Here is a 10000-nt window from a genome sequence, read left to right on the forward strand (position 1 = left end):
TTTGCAGGCACTTTATTGTTCCTGTATTACTTGTATCAGTGTTTGCTGAATTCATGGGAAGGGATCCCATATGCCTACAGTGAATGCTGGATAAGACCCAAAATTGGAAACGTTCATAAAGTTTCTTAGAATTCAGTATGTAATTTCCTGTGATGAGAAAAATGAAAAAATAAGATAGTTGTAGTTACATTTTAATTACATAACCTGAAAAATTGAATACCCACATTGCCTAGACCTAGAATATCTCTAGCATGATGGAAGACAGCAAAAGAATGGGATTAGAGCACATGCAAAGGAAAGATCTCAGTCCTAAATAGTGATATAGTGAGAATAACCAATCGTAACAAAACCAGAATGAAATGGTTGTGGTTGTCTAGCTTTAGGGGATGTTTAGTTTCCTAACACAAATTGCCTGTAATAGATTTTAATTTCTGCATGCATTCTGTAATTATTTTTGTTTCGATGTAACTGTGAAATTGAGTGTTTTGCTTCTGCTGTTACCAGGTCACTTCTGAAAATAAAGTGTATCTCAGAGATTAACAATGTTGTTATTATTCAAAGGCTACATGTTTGGGCAATTATGCAAACATTGTCTTACTGTCAATCAATAAAACCTTTTCCTGAGTACCTGGGACCCTTGAATTAGTTAGGCTTCTCATCTTCTCCTTTGAACGCCACTCTGCAGGGGGTGCAGCTCAGTTCCCTCCTTGCCCAAACCCAAGCCAGAAGTGCCCCAGCACTGTGCCTCCAGAAGGTCACCTTGCCAAGCAGATGCCCAGCTCAGTTGTCTTCTGCAATGAACCGTATTGCTCCTCTAATTACTGAATGCAAGTTGATAAATAACAGTTTTGCAAACTTGGTATGCTATCACAGCAAAAGTCTGCCAAGTGACACACATGGCATTGCCAAAGCGCGAAAGCAGCATCACTTCCCTAAAGGAAGTGTGCAGTTTCCCTGGGCAGTTTCTGTGGCCTAACCTCAGAGAGATCAGAGGCTGACCTCTCATTTCCATCATGGCTTGAAGTTGAGGAGCACAGTTTATATGAAAGCAGCTGCAGAAAGAGCCCTGATTGGGGGGGGGGGGGGGGGCAGGCACCTAAATGTAATGATACTAAATTTAAACAAGACTGTTTTTTTTTTTTCTCCCTAAGTACTCTTAATGGGAATAAATGTTTTATCTTTTCAGATCTGTATATTTCTGTAGAAATACACCAGTGGGAAAAGGCTGCAAAAATTCTGGCCACCATGTAAATCCCACACTGAAGACATTTGGGAAGCAGAGGAGGCAAAAAACTTTGTGCTGGCCCTCTGAATGAAGGTGAGTGTTGCCCTGTGTACACACTGATGAGAGCAAAGCTAAATGATATCCAAATTTCATTGCAAAAGGGAACCAGTGTTACATCAGCTGAAGCCTTCCTGATTTTTTGAAGGTGGAGACATTTCCCCGCTTTGTCTATCCTTTTTTCTTGGTAAATAGGCATGTGTAAAAATGGAAGGGGTGGCATTAAAATCTTCTGCCTTTGTGGCCCCCCTGGTTACACCCTGGGTGTGTGGTACTCAACAGGGCAAGTGAGCCCCACTGGGAGGAATATTCAGCATTTTGCAAACAGCTTTGAACCAGCTGCACATCACACAACAACCCCACTGAGCCACTGGATCTAGATACTCTTGCTGGGACCAGTTCATCCATGACTATATGGGGAGCTGCTTAATTGAGGCTCATTACTCCAATTTCCTACTGACACTGTGCACCCTGCGAGGTGCTGCTCAGGCATGCATCAGGGGCGGGGGGCTGAGCAGCTGCCGCTTCTTACAGGAAGCACTGGAGGATGAGCTGTACGAGTGCCCTAACCCAGCACTATTGCCTCTGCAGTTGGTACCACTTATGAGGAGGAGCAAGCTGCTTATTTGTCCCTCTTAGACAGGAGGATGCACCTGCATCAGCCACTGCAATCTTCTTCTCTACTGGGCATTTTGCTGCAGAGAGTGTACTCCTGACAAACTGCCACTGGCAAACAGTCCCCAGGTATTACCTACACACCCTTTCAGGTCCTTGATAATCTCTACATTTGTGCCCTTTTTAAGAAGGGCTCATGCTTGGAAGCATCTCAGCTAATCTCTCCCAAACAGGAGTATTTCCTCATTTTAACAGATAACATGAGCCATCTATTTTTTCCTTATTCAGGCTGTGTAACCGCATCTGCAAGATCAGTCAAGCATCCTTCCAAAGCTTCCAGTTCTGATTCCATTTCTTCGGGTACCTAAACTCAAGCTTACAGGTTAGACATAGCCTCCTTGTTTATCCCTGATCCCATGGAAGTCCTGAATCCTTGTTGAGACCTTTGCTTCTATGGACAGAGTTATTTTCTTACAGATTTTCTCCCAATTCTTTGATTGATGTATTGTTGTCAGCTTTTATTGTTAAAGGGGGCCCATTATGGACCTTTTCTCCTATAGGTAAATTTGCAATGTCTGCTACTTAATGTTTCCAGATTACCCCAAAAGCTGTTAGAGGAGTTAATGACTTTTCCATTTCCCTGGGAGGGTGGGAAACATGTGAGAGAAAATTTAGAATTTAGTGAGTATCACCCTTCTGAAATGCAGCACTGCTGAGTGAAAATGAGCTTCATGAAGATCATCAATCACTGGTCCCTCATGTGTTCCCTCTGTGTAACACTAAGGGTAAAACTCACCACTTTGAACAGCATCAACACAAAGTCTTGTGTAATACCACTTCCCACTCACTCACTTCTGCAGGCAAGATGAAAGAGATACCTGTTTACCCAAGAGGGCTAAAAGCGTTCTCTGGCTTCGCATTTCACCACTCCCAGTGCAAGTAATGGCTTGCTGGACAAGCGTCAGGCTAGCCAGACAAGGACTTCTGCTGCTGCAGGGTGCTGTGGAGGTGTCATACTTCTGCACATTGAGTGAGAAGTCAGATAAACTATAACAACCAGCATCATACCAGTGAAAATGACAAAAACAAATACAGTAGGTTTATAAAGAGCTCCTCCTTTCCCGGCTCCCTTTAGTCAGGTAGTATGCAGTCGATTCATAGAATAAGAAATTATTTCAGAACACTAATTATAGCAGAAAGTGGCATTACTGAAAAGAGCCCCCCACAAAATAAATCCTCCAGAGAGTGTTTTAGAATTGGTGAGGAATTAATTCAGATAAATAAATGGGAATATCTGTTATGTCAGGCCTAAACCTCTGATATTTTGCAACCCACCGATCAAAGATATGAAAGGATCATGTGTGTGAGCAGAGGTTGCTTGCTTGGCAGCACCTGAGAGCAGAGTTAAGCTGGTCAAGGCATTTCAGTCTGGGTCTGTCTTCTCTGCTTATGTGTATGTAAAGGTACCCAGGTGATTTTCATGGCATAGGCTTTGCAGGCATGCATTTGCTGCATCCTGTCACTGGTGACTAAGGAGCAGTGGCAGGTCATTGCAAAGAGAATTAAGTCATGTATTTTGACAGGTGAAGCTAAATAAAATGAAATAATTTGACAGGAAGTAAAGCCAACAATGCAACAAAGAAATAGACTTGCAGGAATATCAGGTTACCAGAGAGAACAACATGCAAGGATAAGAAATATATGTACATACAAATAAATAAATATAGCTACATACATTGATACATGGATACATAGATATTTTTACAAATCTATTTCACACCTTCAATAGTGAGAATAGCTTGGAGTTTTTTATCTCTTGGCCCATTTGGGTAAGGCAGTACCACTATCACGGTGAGTGCTTCCACCTCTTAACACAAAGGAAGAGGACTCTCTGTGACTGCTCTTCCCTAAGGAAAGAAAGAGAAATGCTATATGGGGGCACAAAGGCAACAGTGGATTTCTTAGCATATGGTCCTTTTCAGTGTGAGCACAGAAGCTTTCTGCTATAAGGAAATGAGGGAGAGCTTTGCAACTAGTATTGCCAAGTGGCTAGAGGCTTCCTTGACACTGTTTCTGGAAAAAAACAGCAAACAAAGAAGAAAATTTGCCCCAAATTATAGCAAATAAATGCTTAGTAAATAAATAATGCTTTGCATTAGAAAAAAGCAAGTTACACAGATAGCGTGGAAAGTAACAACAGGATTTTCTCATTAAAGGTGCTGACAACATAAAAATAGAAAAAGCAACATGTAAATACAGCTATATCTGGTCACAGCAGTGAATAGTTGGCCTGTTTCTGAGGACCCCTACTGTGATCCTTGGGAAAGGTATACAGATGCGTGGCAGTACCCAGCATGATTAGGTTGTACCAGCCTGCAAGCCTCCAGCCAAACAGCCTGCCATTTAGTGGTACATGTCCCTTGGCTGCACACAGCAAATCTGGGCCATCTGTGAGAAAACAGGATTCCCCCTACTGTGCCTGGGCAGCGGCAGTGACACCATCCTGGGATGCTGCCGGACCTCGGGCTGGTGCAGAGTCAGCTCGAGGAAGGTTGGGCTTCATAGCACAAGGGGCCACTGAGAGATTCGGCTTTTGATACCTTGATACCCAGAGCTGCAGAAGTTACCCTGAAGAAGTACAGTCCCAGGTGTCGGTGGCATTGAGATACACAGAAGATGTTCTCCTCCATATAAGAGTAGGCAGGAGCAATATGTGTCACAGAGGTAGCTGGTGCAGTAATGGGAAAATGAAAAGTGAGTTTAATGTTATCTGTATTTAGATAGCTAAAAGTGTAATTTGGAGACTTGGCAGGGGAACTTATGATATAAATAGCTTTGTTTTCTTTCAGAGAGTATTTTTTAATCTGTTTTACTCTGAAATTATTGTGTATTAAGTACTTTCTTGTTCTTCCTGTTGTTTAGACTTTGTTATTGATGCATATGAAAAAATCCACTTGTTACCTACTTTATTTGGATGAATTGCTGTCTGACGTTAACAGGAAATGTAGGCAGAGTCCTGTAGGATTCATCCTTTACTGTAAGTGTGCAGTCTTAGTAATCACTTAAAAATGTCTCTAGCTATCAGAGTTGCCAAGATCTCTTTCAAATCTGAACTGAGTGTGAAGCAGTGAAGCAAGGTCTACTTGAGTTTGTAAAGTGTCTAAAATAGGAGCTCTAAGAATTGCAAGATGCTCTATTAGTCTCATTTCAGGCCCTTTGACTGCATAAGTCTGTGGTCAGGAAACTGCCAAAATGCCACAGAATTAGAGGGTGGGGATTTCTTCATTTGGAATGTGCCATGGCAGTGTGCCAGGCACCAAGAACGTGGTGTCGATGGAGGTGGGCAGGAGTCCAAAGCCGGGCGCTGTGACACCAGACCTGAGGAAATGCCAGACCAATACCAAAAGGAGCAGAGCACAAGTCATCAGCCCCCGTTTCCTCTGCAGCCTTAGGGACCCAGTCTGTGCGCTGTCTTACCAAAGAGAAGGCTTGTGGAAATGGGCCACCTCGAAGACATGGTAATGAGTCAGCTTTTGACAACGGTGCACTAAATTTACACCTGTAAGTGCTATCTACTTTGAGCTATTGCTGAGCAGGTTGTACAGCAATGGAGAGTTGGGAAAGAAGGATGATTGGAGCAGCCAGAATAAGCTAACATTAACCCAACTTTAAAACTAACATTACTGTGGAATTTGCCCTGCACAAACCTTGGTCTCACTCTGATGCAGAGACATGAGGCACTGTGTACCTTAAGGGAGATAAACAATCAGCTGCCCTTAAACCCATTCAACATAAAGGGACTTTGCTGTTCTTCTCTGAACAACCAGACGTTGAAAAAACAGATGAAGACAGGATGAAGTATTATAAAAATATCCTCTTTCAGGACCTGTTGTCACAGCTTGATTGAGCTATGAGGGAAGTACTCTTGATACTATTTCTGTGTTCAAATGCCTTATACATTTATCTGAGATATTGATGTGGAATACTTATGAGTCAGGTGGAAGACCCTACTTAGCCTGCCCCAAACTTCAGGCCGACAGCCTTTGCAACGCTGTTCTTGCAATCCAGCCAGCACAGGTTTTCTTCCTGACACTGGGTTCTACCTCTCCATTGTGTGTATACATGTTTCAGTAACCAAGAAAGGCAAAGAACTTCAGATTTACCCTAATTTCCACTCCTGTTGTTTATGGATCACTTTGCGTTGTGTCCATCATATCCATTTGAACAGAAAATTAATGGTTAATTCTGTAATTCTGCAACCAATCTTGTAATTACGGCGCTTTTTTGTTGTCTGTTTACAGAATCATAAATTTTGCCTAGAGTTGGAAAGCAAGAATATAGAGATGTGTTAGGTCTACATTTTCAGAGATTCTAAGCGAGCTTTTGCTGTGTGGGAGCCATAGAAACACACAGGCTTTTCTTCCTCACCAGCCGAGCTATTCAGCCGGAAGCTAGGCTGATTTCAAACCAGTTTTTGCCAAAGACTGCTGGTACCTCCAACCGAGATCTGCTGGAGGGTGCAGGCTTAATTATAAAGTATCTTCCCTACTGCTGCAGAACACTAATCCTGATGCACCAGAGTCCAGCGCCTTTGTTTGGTTATGGAAACAATTTTTGGATTTTTCAGAGTTAATCTAGCTCTGGGACACAGAGCATATGGGACACAGTCTCAATAGTCTCAGAACACATTTTATGCGCCTAAGATAAAAAGTCAGGACGTCCTTTACTTTTCCATCACCTAATAATTGCCTTTCAGTAGCGTTATGGTACCAACCTCGACACACTTTTGTATCTGTTGCCTTGATCGGTTACTCTGATCAAGGAGGGGCAGCACACACTCTAATGTAGTCCCACCTAAAGCAGTGACTTCTGTGAAAGCAGGACTAGTCCCTTGATGAGGAAAGGCAGGCTGTAATCTGTGTTAGCAAGGATCAAACTATTCATTTTTCCGTAATGAAATAGTACCCCTCTCTCATTCAGTCTACAACCATTAACTACAGACATTGCAGTTTTGTATGAAATGTAAGGTCTGTTGCCCTGACAGTGTGTTTCAACATTTGGAAAAGACTTAAGACTAAATTAGGCACTACTGCAAAAGGATTTACTTTTTCCAGAAATCCCTGTGGCTTCTGTTACATCCCTACCTTTACTGCTTAGACAAAATTATTTTTTATAGTTGAGAAACTTCTTGAGGCTTCAATGTAACTGAATGAAGGAGAGAAAGAACAGTCATTTTTCTAGAAGTTTTTCGGATTCTTCCCGTTTCGCTACTGTAAGTGTTGAGCAAATCTTAATACTTTTGTTCAGTGCAGTGTGGGTGTATCAAAAGTCTGCTTAAGATCTCTGACCACTGGTTTTACATTTGATTTATAATACTTACCATATTAGCACACATTATCATAAATGAAAGAGAAGTGATTTGATCTTAGAAGTTCTTCAGTTCAAGTCCAGGACAAGGGGGCCTTGAACCACTTGGAAATTTTGAATTATAGCAGAGAATAGATATTTATTTTTAAAAAGAATAATTCCAACTCTCCCAAAATCTTAGGCACTGTTGTCATTATCAATAGGGAGAATGAATTTTGATGGGTAAGTAGCAGAATACAGCACAGACAGTGCTTTACAAAACCACCAGGGAATGTTATTAACAACTTAAATTTAAGCTCCATCTACCAGAACTACTTTCTCCCCTTTCCTCTAAACTGTAGTTTTCAAACTTAAAAAGGTTATGAGAAACTTCAAGCAAAGGTAGGAGAACCCTCTTTTGGAAACCTGAGGCCTCTTTCAGATTTACATTAAAACCCTTTTACAGTACTCTGCAAAATAAAGAGTTTTTAATTTTGCCTAGTATAACCAAGAGGTTGATAGCATCTTCCCTACACTCATTTACATTTAGGGATGACTGTGGTTTTAATGAAGCAGAATATTCCAAATACTAATGGATCTTAAATTGCTTATTCTTACCAAGAGGTACTCCAAATAGCACATTTGCCTCAAGTGATGTAAAGTGATGAGTTAATTCATGTACTTGTGTCAATTGCTTCAAGATACTGAGAATTAGCTGCATTAGTGATATGCCTTTTTTTTTTCTTGCTCTACGTATGTACAGGGAAGTGCATAGGAACAGAGATTGATTTAACCTCTACCACACATAGGAAGGGAGAAATGTGGTGGATGTCCTACAAATGTCATTGACATGGTTAGTAAGATCTTTCTCTTTGCAGTTTCCTGCTGTTTCCTGTGCTAAGGCTAGAGGTACTTAATATTTCTAGAGTAGAGTAGCCTATGGCAGCAAAATTTCTGACCACAGTGATTTACCAGATAGTCTGCCTAAGTCCACCTATGTTACACAGAGCTTTAAAGTTCCTCATAGTAGCCTGCACCAAAGCAGTGCTCAAGTTGCTTCAAGGATCTCCTCTCCATTTGGATTCCCAAACCCATCTGCTTCATGTTTTCAAGCAAGAAAACTGTGGGGACAAGTGCCCACCCCGGTATCTCCAACTGCCCTGGAGATCAAGGCCCGGAGCTCGGAGAGATTCCCCAGCCGGCGGGTTCCCGGGACGTAGCGCAGCGCAACAGGTGGCGGCTGTGACTGTGCCGAATGGGGCTTCCCTCTCTGTCCGGCCCAGGGAAAACAAAGGCAGCGAGCGGATCCATGCCAAACACTTTGCGAGCGTGGAGCTTGCACAATTGAGCTCCTCCCACATGCCGCACATGGGAATTTTCTCCCTCACCAGCTGGGTTAAGATCACAAGATGGAAAAAAGGAGAGGAAAAAAAAAAGCTGGAGCTGTTTTCTTTCCACTGTGGCGCTTGAGCTGAAAGTCTCTTTGCAATGGAATAATAGAATAAAGATGAGAGAGAACACTACGGATGGCTCAAAATCTGGCACCAAAGTTTATTTTTCCTAAGCAGCCTGAGCCTGAACAGTCTTGTCAGACAATGTCAACAGAGGTGAAAAAAAATGACGAAAATCATTGAATCGAGTTGTGCTCGAAAAGGAATAAATGCACCAGACAGGGTAAGTGTATGGCCATTAAAAATGGCATAACCCTGACTGGGAACTGAACACTCTCATATGTATTTCCTCCTCTCAAAGGCTTATCATGCCAGCTGTAGTTCTGAATGAGCTAAGTGTCTGCTTGTATGAAATGAATGCGAGTAGGCACACATAAGCTTTCTCATCAGTGTCCCTCCTCATAGCCGGGCATGTATTGAAGTCTCTCAACTCAGCTTGTTATAGCTATCATGATGCAGAGCCTGAAAATGCCTCTTCTCCGAGACCAGACAAACGTGAACTGACAGGCACTGTGTTTTGCCCTTAAGGCTCCTGTCCGTGGTGATGCGTCGTCAGTTAGTCCCTGTAAAAATCTCTGCCCCCCCTGCCCCACATGTGCGTCCCTCTTTGCTTAGCGTTCACCTCATTGGAACGGGGTCCGGGCCGGGGGAAACACTGGCTGTGCACAGGCACCGATGCCTTCGTGCTCTGCAGGCGGACGTGCGGGGCAGTAAAAGGCAGAGAGGACTTGGGAGCCCTGGCCCGAGCAGAAAGGGGCGAGAGACCCGCAGCACGGCGATGGGCCGCGCGCCTCACCCGGGGACCCGTGGAGCCCCTGCGCCTGTCACCCGTGGAAATCAATTTCCTGCTGAATGGTGCCCTTAGACAAGAACTAGCTTCGCAAAGTCCCATTGTAGCCTGACACAATGAGAATAAAACCCGAGGACAACACAGATGCTGATGTCTTTACTTGCTTTGATAACAATGACACCAGTAAACAATGGTTGTTTAAGTGCACTTGCATGGTTCTTAAATTAAAAACAAGCTAGCCGAGGGCAGCGAGAAGTCACTAGCATCCCTGGGACTGGCACGCAGGAGGGCCTCGTATTTACTTCAAGCTGGAGACAACCCCCCGGCGCAGCGATGAGCACGGCACCCTTGCGGAGGGGCGGCAGCCTCCCGGCTCTGAATTCTGTCGCCCTTCCCTGGGCCACAAAATCCATGTGCACAGCAACGGGGTGGCGGGGCTTGCGGTGCCAGGGGCATTGCAACGTGTTTGCTACAGACACTGCGACCCGTTCTCTGTGGGGGCTTCAGGAGAGAAAG

At 43.5% G+C, this 10000-nt stretch overlaps 1 long non-coding RNA gene across 1 annotated transcript in view; it reads left to right on the plus strand.

Moving 5' to 3' along the window:
• LOC112985718 (uncharacterized) overlaps positions 1 to 10000 on the plus strand; it is a 176130-nt gene that overhangs the window by 165863 nt on the left and 267 nt on the right. Inside the window, exons 5-6 of the long non-coding RNA XR_003259807.2 lie at positions 1187 to 1318; positions 2186 to 2279. This is a non-coding gene — a long non-coding RNA (uncharacterized LOC112985718). The remainder of the gene's footprint in view (positions 1 to 1186; positions 1319 to 2185; positions 2280 to 10000) is intronic.

The sequence above is a fragment of the Dromaius novaehollandiae genome, chromosome 5 (genome assembly GCF_036370855.1).
Source record: "Dromaius novaehollandiae isolate bDroNov1 chromosome 5, bDroNov1.hap1, whole genome shotgun sequence".
Taxonomy (NCBI): Eukaryota; Metazoa; Chordata; class Aves; order Casuariiformes; family Dromaiidae; genus Dromaius; species Dromaius novaehollandiae.